The sequence below is a fragment of the Suricata suricatta genome, chromosome 2, assembly GCF_006229205.1.
Source record: "Suricata suricatta isolate VVHF042 chromosome 2, meerkat_22Aug2017_6uvM2_HiC, whole genome shotgun sequence".
Lineage (NCBI taxonomy): Eukaryota > Metazoa > Chordata > Mammalia > Carnivora > Herpestidae > Suricata > Suricata suricatta.
In genome coordinates this window covers 23,757,677-23,778,327 of record NC_043701.1, presented here as the reverse complement: position 1 = coordinate 23,778,327, position 20,651 = coordinate 23,757,677, and the positions used below count along the sequence as shown (strand labels likewise).

At 42.1% G+C, this 20,651-nt stretch overlaps 1 protein-coding gene and 1 pseudogene across 1 annotated transcript in view; one reads left to right on the top strand and one right to left on the bottom strand.

Annotated features, from left to right (window-relative positions):
* The window catches only part of SND1 (staphylococcal nuclease and tudor domain containing 1), a 413,215-nt gene that overhangs the window by 757 nt on the left and 391,807 nt on the right, over nucleotides 1–20,651 (top strand). The gene's annotated exons all lie outside the window — the stretch shown is intronic.
* On the bottom strand, nucleotides 18,106–18,586 carry LOC115279351 (annotated as a pseudogene).

The following is a 20,651-nucleotide window of genomic DNA, read 5'->3' as shown; positions in this document are numbered from 1 at the left end:
TTTGGTGTCAAGAGCTCTAAGTAGTATTTGTGTTCCTTTTTCTTTTGACTCTTAAATGTTAGGCCGGTAGGAATCTTAGCGATCTTATTGTTCCTCTACCCCTTTCTCCTAACCTAAGGAGACTGCTTTGAAGACGGCAGTGACTTGCCTAAGGTCATCACATGGTGGCTTGGATTGGGGCCAGGGCCGGAGCCCAAGTGTTCGGATTCCCAGTCGACCGCGGTAACACTAGATTCTGCCTGATTTGCATATCCCCTCCCTAAATTCTTGAATTTTGAATTTAAAACCCGGCAAGGGTCATTTTTAAAAATTTATCCCCAGCTCCTTGATAATTTTGTAGTATAAATTCTTATTATCACTTGTCTCCTTTTTTCTCCTCCAGCCCTCTCAGATCCTTGAACTTGACATTTCTTGGTTATAGATTTTCCAATTCTGATGACCACAGACTAGCATTTTTGGCTGCATTTTACAGATGTGTAAGCGGAAGTTTAGAAAGAATAGTTCACCCAGGAACCAGCACTTTTTATTGGTAGTAAGAGGCAGAAATGGGACTTGAACCTAGGCCTGTCTACCAAAGCATGTGCTGTTTGACATGCTACACTGCGTCTGCCTCCAGGGCAAGACTTTATTATAATGTGGAGGGTGGGGTCGGTGATGTATGACCACAAAATTGCAGGAAAGTGAAGCTGACTGTAATCAAGTTAAGGAAAGATTAGATGTTACTCCTGGTCTTATCCTCGAGCTGTTATTGTGGTCAATGACTTTATTACATGCATGGGAGAGTAGTGTGGAAGACACATGTGAATCCGGGAGGAAGCTTTTAAAATTCAGCCGTTGAGTAGGCTATACTGCTGTTTTTTCCTGTGACCAGACTGCAGGGACGGGTGGGTGAGTTACAGGTAGGGAATCGGGGAGGGAAGCTAGGTGAACTGCACAGTGATGGGCAGATTTATGCCAGGTGTAGAAGCCTTCTCTGGAATGAAAAATCGACCACTGGCAAATTGCTCTGTGTGAAGCTCTTCTGCTAAGCAAAGTTGTATTTTCCTGGAGAGTCATCATTTCCAGTGGCACTAGGAACTGCTTTGTAAGAACTCCAGAAAGGAGGATGGAGCTCTGTGACGGAAAGTGAGAAGGCAAGAGTTTGAAGAATTGGAAAATAGTAGTTACTGCCTTTCGGGAGAAGGGTAGAGACGAATTCTGACTAATCTGAGGTGTGCTTTTTAGGGTGAGCCCTCCACATGTGTCTGGACTCTGGCTGAGCTGCCCGTCTGAAACAGTCTAGGGATGAGCTTTGCTGCAGTGAAGAGGAAAAGTCCTTCCTCTTTTTAAGGGGGCAAAAGTCGGATTATAGGGCCATGGAAGGTGTGAGTTTCTATAAGTCTATAAGTCTAAAACTTTTTCTAAGGTTAAAGAAGAAAGAACTTGGGAATCAAGTTGTAAAAAAAAAAAAACTTTGCATTTGACTAGTTTTTAAAAATGATGGTGAAGGTAGAGGCTCTTTCTTTTGAGAGTGGGAGCAAAGGGACAGAAACAGAGTTGGTTCTGGAATGCGTTAAAGGAGGAAGTGGGCAGTAAGTTGACACAGGCGTTTTGGAGCTGTTCTGTTACTGAAAAGGCAGTGAGGATGATGGAAAAACTGAAGGTGGATTTCTATTTCCTGAGTTGGGATGAGACTGGCAAGTGTGTGGGCAGACAAAATATAACCTGGGAAAGCAAATGCCTTTGTCAAATCAGATACTTTTGTCTCAAAATCCTGAAAGACTCTTAACTCTTGATTTCTTTGAATGATATGCTAGACTGTCTTTAGCCTCAACAGATTATTATCAGCACATGTTAAGTAGATGAGGTTGAGAGAAGTCTTGGGGTACTTAGTATACAGTTTGGTCACCACACTTAGCAGCTGCTTAGAGATGGCTGTTTTTTCTGGTTTTATGCACCTGATTTACTTTCTGTTTTGAGCATAGAGCCCTTTTCTATGTCTTTTCACTCACTTTCCCGTCTAACTTGTGTTTGTGTGTCTTTCAAAGCAGGAGCACATGGATTGCTTTCAGGACAGCAGAGTGAGTCTGCCAGGGTTCTGGAATCTGTGTGCTTAGGAGAAGTGGCTGTGGAAGCAGCATTATCTTCACGTGCTTATGGTGTAGAAGGCCAGAGGGAGGACAGTACCAAATCTCAGTTCATTTCACCCCACCCCATGTAATTGTCTAAAGGGGAAAGCAATCCCTCTGCCAGTCTTTGTTTTTCTGCTAAGAACTGAGATTCTCCCTGGGCGACTAAGACAGAGGGTCATCCAGCGGAGGCGATGGCCACAGGTTTCCTCCTTCAACCAGGAATTGTGCTGCCAGGTTGTTTTAAAGTGGGATGTAGACTTCCCGGTGAGTAGCTCAGTGGAAATTTCTCCAGTGTACAGCTTGTAGAGAATGCTATCTGTAATTTAGATCTTAGGTTTCTAGACTAAGAAGTATGTGTCTTTCCAGAGTGTAGTGAGGACAAGAGTAGTAGTCCGTTGATCCTTCCTATGTGCACTTAGCTCATGCAGACTGAAAGAAAAAAACGCATCTTTCCTAAGCTACTTAAAATAGTCTTATTCTGCTACTCAAAGGGACAAAGTGGCTGAATAAAAATATTTTAGTAGAGCCATTTGCAAAGAACTAGGTAGAATAGGATGGAAGGCTTTTCCCTGGAGTCTTAAAATTGCTCACGTCTCAGCAGGTGAGCATGGTAGCTTCCAGTCAAGGTTGTAAGTAAAGGAGTACTAAGTGTTTACTATATCTTAAGTGTTCTCTCATTTGTTTTCTGTATGAAAAGGAAGCATCCAGCTAGCCCTAGTCATGCTAACAGTGGCTGCTGCCATGTTAATTAATGATACAGAATGGTGATCAATCATACTTCCTTTCTTGATCAAATTGATCATCTGCTGTATCAAGCTTTGTGTGGGTCTTGGAGAAACAGTAGTAAAAAGTAGACCAGATTCCTGCCCTTATGGTTTATGAAGGAGACAGACAATAAACAAGTAAGCACGAAATAAGCACGATATTATGAGCTAGTGATTTCAGGTAGGAGAATGGGACAGGGCCTTTGGGAGTAAGGGAAGGAGTGGCTCCATTCAATAAGGTGTTTAGGAAAGGCTAAAAAATGTTGTTTCTCAGCATTTTTGCTGAGATCTGATGGACAACAAAGAATCAACCATAGAAGTGTTCTTGGGAGAGGAAACAGCAAGTACAAAAGCTGTAGAGTCCGCATTGATGTTTATCTTCAGTATTTTTATAGTATCTCTTTAATTTCTTCAAGTTCACTGTTCCACATAAATGGTATGGGTTTGACATGAGCTATTATTATGTGTTTTAGGTGATAGAAGGCAAAAAAGCAGTGCACGTGGTTGTTGCTCTGGTTCCCTGGTGAGATCAATAGCTGACAGTGACTCCACCGAATACATGTAGACAGTGGAGAACTGATAGAAAAGAAATATTTGCTCTTGGTCATATTCATGTTTCTTATGTGGCCAAGATTAAACTTTTTTTGATTTCCTGTCAGCCAGCCCTGTGTATTCCTAAGGTCACCATCTTTCAATGGAGGTACTTAGCTGAAAAGATAAATGCCAAGAGCAGGCTCAAAGAGAGTAAAATAGCATGTAGAACTTGTCCTTGTTTATATTTCTGCTAGCATTTTATTACTGTTTTATTACTGTATGGAATATTCTGCTGCTCTGGCCTCTGGCAACACTTTTAACCAGCAAGCTTGAAGTAACAGTGATGGTGCAGGGGCCAAGTAGCGTGCTTCGGAACTCAGACTAACGATCAGGAAGGAACTAGCTCATGTGCAGTGCGGCTTATTAACATGAGGGAAGACTCCTAAGTTTGGTGTGATCAGTGCTGGTAATAAATGGGCAAATGATTTGGTGGAGCCTACGCCTCAGGTTACTTGGAGGGTGAAATTCGGGAAATGAGTGAAGGTTCCAAGGCCTTTTGTGTGCCCATGTTTCAGTGGATTAGTGGTCTAGCTGACAGATGTGGTTCCAGCAGGAGGTGCAGTAGATATCCTTTACATAGCTAAGGAATATTGTAGGAAATTCTTTACCTTATCCAGGACAAGGAATGAAGAGATTTAACTCTTAGGGGACTTATGTAGCTTTTCCTTTTCTTTCTTGTTGGGAAATGGATAGACACCCAGTTTCTCTTGTTAATTCCTCTCTTGGGAGACTGACATATGCTTTTTGTTTTTACAGCAGAAATTAATGCAGAATCACAGGTTGTGAACAGTTGATGCAGATGGAGTGTTATGGGATTTCACTTACTTTCAGTCAGACTCAATATGATACACTAATGTTTTTCACACTTAGCGCTGATGTTTAGAGAAAAAACAGTGGTTTCTGTTGGCATTTTTTGAAAATTAGGAAGTAAAACAACTTATAGGTGAAAATGTAATGAAAATTTAGGTAACATTTTCAGACGTCACTTTTGAAATGTTCAGTCAGTGATATAACTGGGATTGGCACATTACCTCCATTTACAAGCTTATGACATGTGATTTAAGGCACCATCTCCTCTGTTTATGCCTTAACACATTTTGAGTTGCTTTAGGTTCTCTTTGTGTGGGAAGTAGTCTCCTTGGGATGGTCTTGTAATACCAACCTCATATGTAAGGGGAGGAATTGAGGAGATCAGAGAATCTGTGCTTAAAGTTAATAAACCTAATCTATTAACGTTGTCTCTGGGAAGCAACCTGGCAGAGAAGAGAGATCATTGGCCCTGGGTTCAGGGGATACAAGTTCTAGCCCAGATGCTGCTGTTCTCTACTTGGGAGATGTGTGATAAGACATTTTACCTCTCAGGCTCCTTCCTTCCTTTCTTCTTTCCTTCCTAGTTTATTTATTTATTTTGAAAGAGAGAGAGAGCAAGCAAGCAAGGAAGGGGCAGAGAGAGAGGGAGAGAGAGAACCCCAAGCAGGCTCTGCTCTGTCAGTGTAGAGCCCCACACAAGGCTCAAACCACAGACTGTGAGATCATGACCTGAGCTGAAATCAGGAGTTAGACACTTAACTGCCTGAGCCACCTGGGTGCCCTTCAGACTCTTTTTTAAACAAAGTGGTAAACTCATTGTCTCTAAGCTCCTAACAGTCCCAAAGGCTGTGATTGTATAAGAAACCTTACGTTGCATGTCTTTTAGGCATGATGAACCCAAACTGAGAAATCTACCTTATGGTAGGCTTCACTTTGAGTTGCGGCTTATCCTGCATGGGAACATTGCTTGTCTTTTTTTTGAGACAGTAGATTATGAAATATGAAATGTGGTACTGTGGTTTTTGTAGTGTGGAAACTGAGAGTTAAAACTTGAATTAGACTAAGTGATTGGATAGTGGAGTGGGTTGAAGGTGGATAGAAATGAGCTAGGGAGGTTCCAGCCTTCAGTAGTGGTATCAGGATAGACTAGCGGGAGTGCTTGTTTGGGACCCAGAGGAACATGCCAGTGGTGGGTTTTAATTTACACAGTCTCACCTCTGCTTTGGAAAGCCCTGACATTCTCCTGGGGCTATCAGTCTTGACTTGAGAAGGGTAGAGATGAGGAAGGCATTCTGGGACCCTGTAGCTCATGGGGAGAGTTTATTCTGGCTCTGCTCTTTAATTGGAGGATCTTGGGGGCCTTGGTAGGGTTCTGAGCTCTGCTTTTCACACTTCAAGGCTGGAGCTTCTACCTGTTGGTGATCCTAACTGTCTTCTGCAGGTCTTTTACACTTGATTTAATGTGCAAGTCTAGGAATCATCATACTCTATTCTTGGTAGTTCTTTACATGGTTTCTTTTCTTTTGAATTTATTTTTTATTGTAAGCTTTCTTAAATCCTTTCTGAGAGTAGATTTAGAGAGAAGCCTCCCAGTGGTCTCCTGAACAGATCCATGCTTCAGGACCACCTAGAAGACCTTTTAGAGGCACTGAAATAGTCTCTGTGAGTGTGGCTTGGGAATCTTTTTTTTAAAAGCCTCTTCTTGGTGTTTCTGAAGAGTTGTTTTGTGGATGGATCTGGGGACTGGCATTTGAGACCCACTGATCCTGTTTAACTCTTTTCTATATGTAGTTGAAGGGGCAGGACACAAATGACAGAAGGAATATTGAGTGTGTGGCGCGGGTGGATCAGAATTTAATGAGGGGAGGATACTAGCTTTGCTTTCTTTTTAGCACTTATCTTGATGGCTCCCAGGACACTTTGCATTGCTTTTAATCTGTACCTCAGTATTGGGGTGATACCCGCAGGGGTCCGTTTACAGTGACTCTGAGATCTTATTGTTGGGTCATAACTGACATCTGAGAAGTTGTTGTTATCTAATGCCTGATTTAGGCCATATGCTCATTTTAACACTCATCTGCCACTTTCCCTTCTATTTGCATAGATTCCCAGGATCTTCCTATAATTTGGCGCCAATAACTTGGCACATTATTACTCTGGAAGTCTTTAGTGTCATCTACAAACATGAAGATTGTGTGCTGCTCACTTTGTCATCCGTGGGAGCCACACTTCTCTCAGAAGAAGGCCTTCTGGTTTGTCTCTATCCTGTTTCTTGTTTATAAACCCCATTCTTAACAACATCAGTAAAACCCCAAATGACCTCCTTGGTGGTCTTAGTCTTTACTTTTTATTCACTGGTTTGTCTAATATGGAAATAAAATTTTCTATAGTTCTCAACTCTTTGAAGACATGATTAAGAGTCACATCTGCAGTTCCCTTTGTGGCTTTTCCTTGTTTTCAGCAGCAGTTTCCTAATTCATCCCTGAATTTCTTCAAAATGTTAAGGTGGAATACCAACTAGCATTAATTACTTAATAATTACCAGTATTTAAGTTTTGGACTTAATACCTGCTCATAAGATTTCAAATAGTATAGAAGTATGTAAAGTAAATATAAAAATCTCTCCCTCTGACCATACTTCTCAGTTTTCTGTCATTCATTCTCATTCCGCTAAGAAAATGTGTTTCCAAGCTTTTCAGACAGAAATGTAATACATGCTCCCTCTTTTTTTAAGAAACAGAAATGGGGTCATAATATATGTCTCCTGCAACTTTTTAAAGAATTGTCATGGCTATCATATATATCTAATTATAGATCCTGCACTATTCTTTAATGGTTGTAGAGTATTCTATCATTTGGGTGTATTTATGTACTCATTATTTCGTTGATGTATGTTTTCAGTTTTTCATGATTCTAAACACTGCCATGCTGACTGAATGTTCTTTTTACATCTTTGTGTTCTTGTGTTGGCATTTCTGTAAGATACATTCCTGGAAGTACACTTACTTGTACCTTTTACTATCACTTAATGTTTTTGGTGGTTGTAGCGGGTCTTTACTTACACTTCTTTCTTATTTCTTAAAATACCGTCTCAGATAAAATTTAGGGCAAAATATAGCTTAATATCTTATTACTCATTAATCACTGCATGTTTGGTAGTCTTGTTTCTCCAGAGTAGCCTTGAAAACATTTTATCTCTTTGGCAGAGGGCAGGGCCTAACCGTCTAGGGATCATTAAATAATTACTTAAAATTTTTTTTAATGTTTATTTATTTTTGAGAGAGAGAGAGTGAGACAGAGTGTGAGCGGGGAGGGGCAGAGAGAGAGGGAGACACAGAGTCTGAAGCAGGCTCCAGGCTCTGAGCTGTCAGCACAGACAGAGCCCAATTAGGGGCTCAGACTCATGAATGGTGAGATCCTGACCTGAACTGATATCAGAGCCCCAACCAGCTGAGCTACCCAGACACCCCAAGTCCTAGTATTTAAAGGAGAGTAGGCTCTTCGAGCTTTGGCCTCATCTGCTTTCTCTGGGTTCTAGAGAGCTCCATGACTAAGGCAGTGTGCAGCTACCGAGCTACAGATGGTATGAGGAGGTGAGAGGCAAGGTCATGTGAGAGGTTTGACTTTTTTCCTATGGACTGGCACATAGCTTTTTCTCCTTTTTCTTCTTGGGAAAGAAGGTGGGGATGGGAGGTGGTGGTAAGCGTGACCACATCCTGTGTGGGGAAACTCTGCCAGTTTTAGAGTTGTTTGGAGAGATTGAACGAGGGGAGTCAGTGTTGGCAGCCTTTCAGTCCAGTGCTGATCCCAGCCTTGGTGTTACAGGTTACCTCAGGTTTGCGGGGCTTCAGATGTGCGTGTGGTCCTGCCATGGTTTTAGCACGGGAGCCCTGCCTCTGCTTCTGTTTCGTTTGTAAATCTTTTGGCAATCAGCTATTTTAAAAATTGGAATGTTATTTTTATTTTATTTTGTTAAAATTTTTTTAATGTTTATTTATTTTAGAGAGAGAGAGAGAACAGGGGGGTGGTAGGTGCAGAGAGAGAGAGAGAGAGACAGCGAGAGCAAGAGAGAATCCAAAGTGGGCTCCGCGCTGACAGCAGAGTGTAATACGGGGCTCCCAACTGACAGATCATGAGATCGGGACCTGGGCTGAAGTCGGATGCTCAAACGACTGAGCCACCCAGGTGCCCCTGAAATATTATTTTTAAAGCAAACGTTATTTCACTATTGAAAATGGGAAACCAGTTACTTGCCATAACTAGAAAGTACCTTAAAAATGCGCAATGAAAACTTAAGTGTTATTAGATTCTAGCTTGGTGTGGTGTTCTGCAGAGGGCTCTGAAGAAAGTTTAACAGGTGATGAAGATGTGCAGCTAAAGGCTTCCTGCCACCAAACTGGAACTTTGTTCTTCATTTAATAGGAACGATTGAAAGAGAATTGGAAAGGGGACAGTTCTTATGTGTGTGTATTATGTGTGTATATTAAATGCCTGTATATATTTAGAACAATTTTTCACTGCAATGTAAAACATTTTCTATTTTCTTTTTTAATGTTTGTTTATTTCTGAGAGGCAGAGAGAGACAGAGCACAAGCGGGGGGTGGTGGGGAGGTGGTCAGAGAGAGAGGGAGACAGAAGCAGGCTCCAAGCTGTCGGCACAGAGCCCGACACGGGGCTTGAACCCACAGAGTGTGAGATCATGACCTGAGCCAAAGTCAGATGCTCAACCAACTGAGCCGTCCAGGTGCCCCAAACATTTTCTATTTTCTTTATCCCCCAGGGAAACAAAGTAATCCAAATTTGTTTGGGGTTTTTTTGGTTCTCTGTGCCAATTCCCTAAACCTCCAGTCTCCCCAGCAAGAACATAAATTAGGTATTTGCAAGGAACAGCTCCTTTACCCAGCCTTGGCACCTTTGAAATGACAGGGCAACTTTCATCCCAGTCTACCTTGGGCTCTTGCCGTTCACACCTGTTGTCTTGGCATAATTATCAGTAACACCTCTTTTCACTTCAGAGTGTGTGATTCCAGTGATAAAATGGATATTTACTGTGTTTAGTAAGAACATTAAAATCTGGGGGAGTGGGGAGTCCCAAAGTTCACAGAGACCAAAATAGACAGAAGGTAGGTGTTTCTATAAATCTAGCAACTAGGATGGCTATGGGGAGGGTCTCCTGGCTAAGAAAACCTTTAATGGAGGGTAGGCAGCCTAGGCTTGAGACCCCAGGTTATGTGCTTGGTTTCGGGTAAAGCTTTGGGCTGATGAAATTCTAGTTGTCAGTCTCATTAAAATGTTGCTGTTAAATAGAGGCAGGTAGTTTTGTTCTATGATGGAAAGGGGAACTTGTGAATTTAAGTATTGATGGTTTTTGGAGAATGGATGCATTGGAAAATCAAATGTGATCTTTTCAGATCCGTTTGTTTTAGAAATCTTTTCTGGGGAGGTGGTGAAAGTGACAGGTCTTGACAGAGGCAGGGGAATAAAATGGATGAGATAAAAGGAAGGAGAAATGGGTAAGTACAGGTGGGAATACTCAGATGGTCTTGAAAGCAGCTGTGAGCAATCTGGATGCAATGTGCAAGGTTAAGGCAACTTGCCTAAAGTGACTAAGCATTGCTGGAAGTTTGTGGTAGAGAAAGGATCAAGAAGCAAAGCTTCTGAGTTTTTGTTTCCTCTGGAATGGGAGGTTAGTGAACTTTTAAACTTTATGAATTCTGTTCCAGGAGAGTGAAAATCCATTGTTTTGGAGCTTTTAATACCAGGGGCATTTTTATTTTTGGCAACAACCCAAAACAGTGAATTACTATGCCAAGTGTAATTTATCTGCTTACCCAACAGGACTCTCCAAGGTCTTCCTGAAAAGTGGTGCATTCTTTCCTTACCTCCCTTTCCTTCCCTCTGTGTGGAAGGGAGGACTGTGGAGTGCCTGGGTCCTGGAACCCTGCTGAGATGTATTATTCTGTGTGCAGTAATTGCTTGTGTTATTACTCCTGGCAGGTGAGCCCTTTTACAGCCCAGAGGCCAGGAGGTTGCCTCTATTACTTAAAAGCCCAGTTATCTTGTTAAACTCCTCTCTTGTGAGAGCTTTAGAATCTCTTGAGACCTCCCGCAGGCTCTCTGTGGGGCACAGGCCCAGCTCCTGGGTAAGCCTGCCCTGCCCTGGTGTCATTCTAGCTCTGGAGGAATACTTCCTGGTACATAGCCAGGCAGCCTGTAGGGCAGTTAGCTCTGCTGCTTGGTTTCCATTTAATTCTTACGTGTTCCCTTATCAGTGCTCCTAATGAGAGTACCTCTCTCGTGTCATAGAAAATGTGTTTCTCTGATTATCAACAGGAGAAGCTGAAAGCCAATGTAGGAAGAATAAGCAGCTTGGGACTTAGATTATCGGAGGAACAGGAACTTTGAAAATTGGGTTTTGAAAGTGGTTGATGGCAATGCTAAAAGTAAAGAGGCTCTGAGTCTGAGCTGTCCATAAACTTGGATTTGAAATTTCTATGCTTTATATGTTACAGGAATGTATTTATTTCATTATTCGAGAGGGCACTCCTTTTGCACACCCCTCCTCCGCAAAAGTGAGGGGAATCAGAGTTAGACTTTATGGTTAGCATAGGATATGTAGAATATTATGGATGTTTTTAATAAAAATGGAGGGGCAGTACCTTCAGTGAAGATAATGCAAAGAAATTCCAGATAGGCTAGATAGCCTGTTTAGCTTCTTGAGGAGGTATGCAAATCTGTGCATCATGGTGGAGGCGGGAGGGGCTAGGCTGGGGCCCAGCAGATAGCAGGGGGAGGAGCGTGTCTGGTGATTGTCAGGTGTGTTAGATGATTGGAGACTTCAACTTTTATTCCCCCATGGTAGTTTTCCTAGGGTTTTAATGATAAGGAGCATCCTGGGATGGTACATTAATTTAGCAATAAAGGACTCTGAAATGTTTATGGTAGATTTGTGATTTGTACTTTATTTTGACATCTAAAATTGACCATTAACGTTTCAAATAGGAAAAGTTTCCAAACAAATTTGGAAAATAAAATGGGAAAAATTAATGTTTTTCATGGGTAGCATAGAAATTGAATTGCATCCTTAAGTTCTACAGTCAGTCCTGCATATAAATGAAAATAAAGGTATTAGATGTTCTTTAGAGATGATATACTCTGAATAGCACTGAGTATTGTGCTCTATAAGCCAGCATCCCTATTGCTCTAAGTTCATTCTGAGGAAAAATGCACAGGACTTTGTGGAAACAAACCTGAGAAATCCTCAAGGCACTAGTCTTCATTTCTCTTGGATGTTTCAGGATCTCTGGTGTGCTTTCATTTAGTTGTTTCTAGTGTCAGTCCTCTTAACCCTCTTTATCACTGGATTGTGATGTGACCTATTGTACTCAGGGCCCCTGTGCCAGCAGTGCTGTGGGGAGCCAGGGAGGGCCACCACGGCCACAGGAGCTGCCCTCTGCCTCCCTGGTTCAGGAATCCTGGGGGCACTTCCCTCCTTCCTCTGAGCATTGAGGGTCCTGAGGAGGAAGGAGTCAGAGTGGAGGGCGGGTACTAGACCAATCCAATAACTGAGTAGCTCCTGGAATGCAGTCCCAGGCTTCTGTACCTTGGCAACCTCTGGTTCACCTCTGTCAGTTCCTGCGCGGAGGAGGGAAGGTCTTTTTTTTGCCATCAGCAACAACTTTTTCTTAGGTTTCCTTAAGAGAAGAGGCCTGTGTCTTTAGGGAGTTGCCTCCGCTACCTGTGGTGCACACAGAAGTTTAAGAGGCATGTGATGTTCAACCTTCCTCTTGTATGACTGTATGCAGTAGTTCTGAAACCCAGAGTGGGCATGTATGTGAAATGTATGGGAACAGAAAAACTGCATCAGTTACTGAAACCCATAAGATAGGCTGAGGCCAGATACCCTAGAAGTGTATATATTGAAATGTTTAAGAAAAAATACAAATCAGAAACTTTAAAAAATGTTTTTAATGTTTATTTTTTAAAATTGTTTTTAACATTTATTTATCATTGAGAGACAGAGCATGATCATGGGAGGGGCAGAGAGAGGGGGAGACACAGAATCCTAAGCAGGCTCCAAGCTCTGAGCTGTCAGCACAGACTCCAACGCAGGGCTCGAACTCACAAACCGTGAGAAATCACAAATCTGAGCTGAAGTCAGACGCTCAACCGACTGAGCCACCCAGGCTCCCCAATGCTTATTTATTTTTGAGAGAGAAAGAGAGCGCAAGTGGGGGACAGGCAGAGAGGGAGAGGGAGGAACAGAATGTGAAGGAAGCTCCAGGCTTCGAGTTGTCAGCAGTGGGGCTCGAACCCATGAACCATGAGATCATGAACTGAGCCAAAGTTGGAACACTCAACTGACTGAGCCACCCAGCCACCCCCACAAATCAGTAATTTTTTAAAGTGCTTTTAGTGCTTTAAAATTTCTAGTACTCCCCAACCAAATCTTCGGACCAGGGCTCCTGTCCATCATTGTTTGGTAGTCACTGTTAAAGGTTGGGATGTGGAAAACATTCAGAAGGCACAGCCCTTGGAATTGTTAACCCTGTCCATGACCGGCACAGGAACACATCTCTAATACTTTGTGTGCACACAGTGCCACGGAAGAGTCCTAAAGTCTAGAATTTGATGTTTTAGCACCACGCCCTAACCAACTGAGCTAATCGGCCAAGACTAGAATTTGATGTTTTTAGTGGCTGCATTGGAGGGCAGCTGGGATCTGGTGGTGGTGGGGCGGGGGTGGATTATGAGTCTGCTGACAGCTGTGAGCTGGCTTGATGGTAGCCTGGGCTTGCTGCTGGTGCCTTTTCTGAGTGCCTCTCTCCCTGTTACGGTGGGTTCTTTGCCTGTCCGCTTACATTTCTCTGAGTTGTTTCTCTGATGATAAAAGGAAATAGTGTTACTTTCATTGCTACCAGTTAAGGAATTCAATTATGTTTTTGCTACCTAGGTATTAGGATATAGACTTTGGGGAGTAAATCTATCAAGAGATTCTTGTCTGTTAAATAAGAATAAATATAAGAATCATGGAGAATATAATCATAGATGAAATTATTGCATTTGCTTAGTGTCCCTTTGGGGGACATGGGAAATGACTGAAGAAAGTGGGAAGACAATTGAATATTGAACAGTTAATTGGGAGATTCTCCAGTGTGGTCTGGGCTATAGATTTGAGTGGTTTCTGTTGAATAGAGTAAACTTGACAGCTCACAGGAAATAATCAATTGAGTGGTTAGAAAGGAGTTAGGTAAGACGTTCTTAAAGGAGGTAACAAGGGAAATTCGACATTACATAACAAGAGAATTGCTATGGAAAGGGGGTGCTGAAGAAAATGTTCCTAGCAATAACACAAACTTTCTAGGGGAGAATGGAATGACGCTGAAGACCATTGGAGCTGCGTTATAGAGGGCAGAGAGAAGGCTACACGAGGTACTGAACTCGGAGTGGAGAGTCCTGGATGAGGGGAGGACTAGGTGAGGATATGCTTGCCTGTGGATCGTGCCGAGGGGGTGGGTAGAAGGCTTTGGAGAACATATGGGCTACCTGTTGTCATTTGGCACAGAAACAGGAAAACAGCTGTGGATGTGGCACATGCTCTTGAGATCCCGGCTCTTGTTAGCTTCGGCAAAAATCCACTAAGCCAGGAGTTGTTTAAGGACAAGGACCAAGTCTTGATTGTTGTCCCTTCTCTCCAGAGTCTGGCACTGTGCTTTATACACAGTAGGGCCATTCATTTATTTAAAAAAAAATACGTGTTGAATGCCGACTTTGTCTCTGGTCTGGTTCTGGGCTCTGGGCCTATCAGGGTAAGATAGACCTGGTCCTTGCCATTATAGATCTTGTAGCTTAGAGAGGAAAACTACTACTAAACAACTATACTGTTTAGTGTTGTGATAAAGTCCAGGAGTAGAAGTATGGCATAGTCAGAGAGCCTATGTAGCAAGGCTGTCTGACCCAGTTCAGGGATTTGGAAGGCCTCTTTGTGGAAATAGTTTAAGCTGAATTTGCTGGAAAATGTGTTTCTGAGCCAGGCGTTAGGGTGGGGATAAAGAGGCAGGGAATTAATAACTTTATTGTGCATACCCATCACTCAAGGGTCTTATTGAAATGCAGATTCTGATTCTGTAGGTCCTGGGTGGAATTGGTGTGTCTGCATTTCTCACAGGCTCTCAAGTGATTTCTGGTCTGTAATCTTTCAGAGTCTTTCTATGCACCTTTTCTCACTTCTGCCTAAAATTCTTTTGTTTCGGTTGAAATGTGATGGGACTCAACTGAGTCATTTTTCTCTCTAGTCTGTAGCCATGGTGGCTGCAGTGATATAACTGTTTAGTGCTTTCAAGCTGTAGTTGATTAGCAATAGAGACTTATTCTTCCTGTCCCCTCCACATGATGGCTGAAAATACTACTCTACCGTCCTTCCATTTTGATCTGGACAATCCACATTGTGGAGAAGGCCAAAAGTATGGAGGACCAGAGGAGGAAATTTTAGGATTTGGTTAAGAACAAATGAAAATCCAGTGTCTTGCAAATTAACAGAATTTCTTTTGGCGTCTCCCAAAACCACCACCCCTTCTAGATGGGGCGGGGGGGGGGGAACTCAGGCATTTTTTGATAATCCAATTCCTCTATAATGATAAGGCCAACTCTGAGGGGTAAAGAGATTACAACCAAGATCCCAAGGCTTCACTGAAACCAAAAATGGGGATGGTGTGCTCTTCTCTTACAGAATGTGTTTTATTATTATAACTGAACTTCCATCAGTTTTTTCTTAAAACTTTTGAGACATTAAGGAGCTTTTGGCTTTCCTGACTATAAAACCTAATTAGACCACATATGTAAGTTTTTAAAATTCCCACGAGATAACAAGCATAGGAAGAAAGAGGGACTCTCTCTAAAACCTGAGATTTTTTTTGGGCATGATAGCCTTTTTGAACTGTGCACTTAGAGAAGGTTTGAATTCTGTGATTCCAAAGCATTTTAGGGGTTCCTGGATGGCTCAGTTGATTAAGCATCTGACTCTTGATTTCCGCTCAAGTCATGATCTCACAGTTCGTGGCATCAAGCCCAATGTTGGGCTATGTGCTGAGTGTGGAGTCTGCTTGGGATTCTCTCTCACTCTCTCTCTGCCCCTTCCCTGCTTGTGCGTTCTTGTTCTCTCTTTCTCTCTCTCACTCAAAATAAATAAAAATAAGAAAATATAAACTTAAAGAGTGAAATGTCCAACACAAAGCCCTACTGACTACAGTAATTTTTCATCTTTTTTTTTTAAACTTTTTTTTTAATGTTTTATTTATTTTGATACAAAGAGACAGAGCATGAGAGGGGGAGGGGCAGAGAGAGAGAGAAGGAAACACAGAATCCGAAGCAGGCTCCAGGCTCTGAGCTAGCTGTCAGCACAGAGCCTGATGTGGGGCTCGAACCCACAAACGTGAGATCTGACCTGAGCCGAAGCCGGAGGCCTAACCGACTGAGCCACCCAGGCGCCCCTAATTTTTCATCTTTAATGTAGGTTGACTATTTGACCATAAGCATTTGGTAGAGTGGTCAAAGTCCTTTAATGATAATCTTTTATGTTCTTTTATGTTAATGTTGCTTTCTTTGGTAATTTTCACGTGACTATTGCCCACTTGGAGATTTTCTTTTGACAACTGGAATGGATTTCTCTGAAAGGACACATTTGTCTGACATAGTTCTTCCTGAGTTCTCTTATTTCTGCCTAACTGTGTTTCCATCTCTGGATCCTTGACAACAGCGGGACTCAGCATTGAGTAGTGAGGACTTGGCTCTTCAGAGGACCATCATCCTGGGTACATCCTGGTACAGGCTTCCTGAAGATTGAGTCAGGCTTTATTTGTGCAGAAGTTACAACCTTGGTGTTTTATGTAAGCTACCATTTTTTTTTAGTAAGATATAATTAACATACAATATTATATTAGTTTCAGTTGTACAGCGTAATAGTTGGACATTTGTATATTGTAAAATGATCACAATAAGGCTAGTTGGAATCTGTCACCATACATAGTTACAGATTTTTTCTTGTGATGAGATCTTTTAAGCTCTTTTAGCACCTTTCGAATATGCAATACAGTATTATTATCTATAGTTGCCATACTGTACATCTTATAATCTTGTAAGTAGTGACTTATTTATTTTATAATTAGAAGTTTGTACCTTTTGACTCTTCACCTGTTTTGCCCACCACCACTCCCAGCCACCAATTTTTGACTCCCAGTTTACATATATTTAGTATCTGGGGTTTATTGAGAGTGTGTGGGAAGACCTCAGGGGGTAGAGGACAGGGAGGAAGGGAAGGGAAGAGAGACCAGTGTGCCCTTAATGTGACTGAGGACCTGCCAGGGACCCGGGACCGTGAGGCATCTCACCAAGTAATTCTAACAACCCAGGGAAGATGGTAGTAGTAGTATTGGCCTCGTGTATACAGGAGGGAACATCACAGTGCTTGGAATGATTTTTTACTTGAATTTGTTTTCAAACTCAAGACTGATTTCAGAGTTCATGGTCATCTGAGGCTGTGATCGCCACTACACTTTGTCAGAGATGAAGTTCAGTGCTGACTTAAGATATGATACTTAAGACAAAAATTCTGACATTTACTTTTCTAGAGAGGGGTATCTTAGCTGGTAAATGGGGAAGGTAGATTATGGGTTCTTTAATCCTTTTTTTATATATAAATGATACAAGTTTAATAATAATAATAAAACAATAAAATAATAACGATAACATTGGAAGTTTTTGAACACAGACTTGTTCACTTCTTTAAGTCAATAAATTATTACTTAAGGAATCACAATGCCAACCCCCTGTAGTTCCTCCAAAGTCAGAATCATAATCTTCTAAATAGTCCTTTTAAAAAGAATCAATCCACAGCTGTCACCGGCAGTCCAGATTCTTTCAGTCCAGCTTCTTTGATCTCCACTTGCATGTGGACATACTTCAGTAATTTCCCACTTGTAATCTTTGGGATTCAGTTCCTTTACTTTAGGGCCCGAGAAGTAAAATTGTAAGAAGTGCATTGAATCCTGTTTTGGCAAGTGATCTAAAACTATTATTTTTAGTTCTTTCCAGTATTGAAAAGTTTTGTCACTTCCACTCTGCTTCATGAGCCTAGCAGAAAGTGTGGTGGGTCTCATTGTCACCACAGCAGTGAGCTTGCTGTTGTGGAGGCATCACCTGTGTCTTAGCATTGCCACTACTTAATCCCTCCTGACTGCATTCAGTTGTGGGAGAATTTCCATGATTTTGATACTTTCTTTTATACTCCTGGGGGAAACGTCCACCTTTTTCTATTGTACATACTCTTACAGTCTTTACCTGAGACTACAGTCTGAGCCATTTCCTTTTTCTTTATTAAATGTTTTTAAACGTTTATTTATTTTGAGAGAGAGGGAGAGTGCACAGGAGGAGCAGAGAGAAAATTCCAGGCAGAACCCGATGTGGGGCTCAGATCTGCCAACTGTGAGATCTGAGCCAAACCAGAGTTGGATGCTTAACCGACTGAGCCACCCAGGCTCCCCTCTTTTTTGTTTTTTATTTATTTTGAGAGAGTGAGTGGGCACAAGTGGGGGAGGGAGAGAGAGAATCAGAAGCAGGTGCTCTGCACTCCGTCAGCGTGGAGCCCAGTATGGGGCTCGATCACACGAGCCGAAAAATCATGACCTACGCCGAAATCAAGAGTCTGCCACTTAACCAGATGAGCCATTCAGGTGCCCCTTGAGCCATTTATTAGAACAATATTGGCTATTATGTATTGGATCTTTTTTTTTTTGGAAAAAAAAAGTATAGATTTAGCCAGCTGGACGCGTTTAGATGACCCCAATCTTGTTGGCAGCATCCAAAGCATCGTAGTCAGGAGCCAGTCGAACATATGCTTTATTTTCTCCCTCGGGCCTGATCAGAGTGTTGACCTTGGCCACGTCAATGTCATAGAGCTTCTTCACAGCCTGTTTGATCTGGTGCTTGTTGGCCTTGACATCCACAATGAACACAAGAGTGTTGTTATCTTCTATTTTCTTCATGGCTGACTTGGTTGTCAGCGGGAACTTGAGGATGGCATAGTGGTCAAGCTTGTTTCTCCTGGGGGTGCTCTTTCGAGGATATTTGGGCTGCCTTCAGAGACGCAGTGTCTTGGGCCATCAGAATGTAGGTGACGTGCAGATCTTCTTGTTTTTATGACTATGGACACCTTTCAGTACTGCTTTCTTGGCCTTCAAAGCCTTTGCTTTGGCTTCGGCTTTGGGAGGGGCAGGGGCTTCCTTCTTTGCCTTCAGCGCCATCTTCGTGAAAGGGAGGTATTGGGTCTTTTGACCAGCCTCTGTGTTAAGTGCTTTTATTCTTGTTTAGATTTTGTAACAGCTCTCTTGGGTATTCTTACATATTTTATGAACACTTATAAGTGAGGAAACTGAGGCTGATAGAGCCAATTAACTTTCAAAGGTTACCACTGACACTGCTTTGCTTCTGAAACTAAATTCTTACTGCCACATACCTCTGTTCCTCTCTGATTTCAGAAAGGAGCAGTTTGTATAACTTGAAGTGGTAGTCCAGAATTTATTTTTGCTGTGCACTTGCTGTTTAGACTTTCATAAGGCTAGTTTTTATCTCCTTCCCTTGTCATGTCATAATATATAAGAGGTTGGCAAAGTGACTCTGTAAAGGGCCAGGTAGTAAATATTTTAGGCTTTGCAGGCCATACGGTCTCTGTTGAAGCTACTCAACTCTGCTGTTCCAGTGTGAAAGCAGCCATAGACAGTTATGTAAATAAATGATTTTGGCCATGTTCCAATAAAACTTTATTTATGGACACTGAAATTTGAATTTCATACTCTTTTCATATGTTACATAATACTCTTTTGATTTTTTTCCCCAGCCATTTAAAAATGTAAAAACCATTTTTAGCTCTTGGGTTGTACAAAAGCAGGCAGTGGGATGGATTTGGCCAGTGGGCTGTAGTTTGCCAATCCTGTTTTTATCATTTTGGGAGTTTTCTTCCTTTGTGCTTCTTTTTTCGGTGTTCTTTTGTAATATTGGACTCTTAAGTTTCTGCTTGTATTGCATATGGTGGTATTTAACAAGTGTTGGTTTGATTTGGAGCAGCAAGCTCATGGAAGCTTTACTTGCTTTGTCTTTGACACCTGCTTTGCTGACACATAAAAATGGAGACTTTAGTTGGGAGAAGAATCTAATGAGTAGGTAACTTCAGATGTCAGCTCTGCAGATGCTTGTTTCTACATGTGGCATGGCGGAACATCAGGATTGGAGGACTTTATGCCTAGTCCTTGCTCGGCCATCAATGGTTTATTGTAAGCAAAAGTCATTTTACTTGTTTGGCTTATAGATTTTTCACTCTAAAATAAAAGGGCCTGGATGAGATGTTCTCTTAGCTGCCTTCTCTCTGTAGACGATCGTTATGGTCCCTCTGAGATGTAAACTCCCCAGTTTTCAAACCAACTGTGGTTTCGCTGGCCTCCGGAGCAGCTCCTGTCTGCTGGATGTGCTGGTGTGCCTTAGCAACTGAAGTGGCCTGCCATGAGGCCACGGGCTTCCAGTTCATTGTGTTTGAATGCTGGCCCTCTCGTTTAGGTTTGCCTCTTGCTCTTGCCAGAAAAAGAAAAAGCTGGCTGTGTTGGCAAGTATTCTGGGAAAGACCGCCCAGACCACACAGCTTATGTTCTTTTGGGATTGCTTGCTCTTTGTCTCAATGACTTTTTAATTTTCAAGAGAGGATTCTTCTTGTGGAGGCAACAGCGCCAGCTGCCAAGAAGCTTTCTCCCGATATACTTTCTGAAAATTTCCCCAATTTAGTTTCTCTTCAGTTACTCTGGCTCTAATCCTGTTTTGTTTTGTTTTTTTTTTAATTTTTTTTAACAGTTTTTTGCTTCAGGAAAGTGTATTTAATAAGAGCATTCCTACCCCATCCACAACAACTCCTTTTTCATCCCCTGATGGTACTTTCAGGTTGAGAAAATTTATTGTCCAGGGAAGGGTCCCTGGCCTGCTTCTTTGTCACCCTGACATACAGCCCCTGCACGTGCAGCCTGAGCTGTGGCAGGTTGCAAGCTTCCAGATGGCACTGTGGATCTTTCAGCCCAGTGACTCTCCTCATTCTTTCTGTGCCACAGAGGGAAAGGAGTTCATTCTCCTTGCTGTGTTGTTTCTGAGGAAAAGCTTATATTGTTTTCAGCCATTTTCATAATTTTCGAGCTTTGTAGATTTCACTGAAGTTCTTCCTTCCTGTCACTTCTACCTTGTTACTTCTAGCGGACTGGAAAGTTTACAGTGGCCCTCCATTCTTTGGTGAGTCACCATGCCTGACTTTTGGTACTGAGTCAACTGCCTTTTTTAAAACACT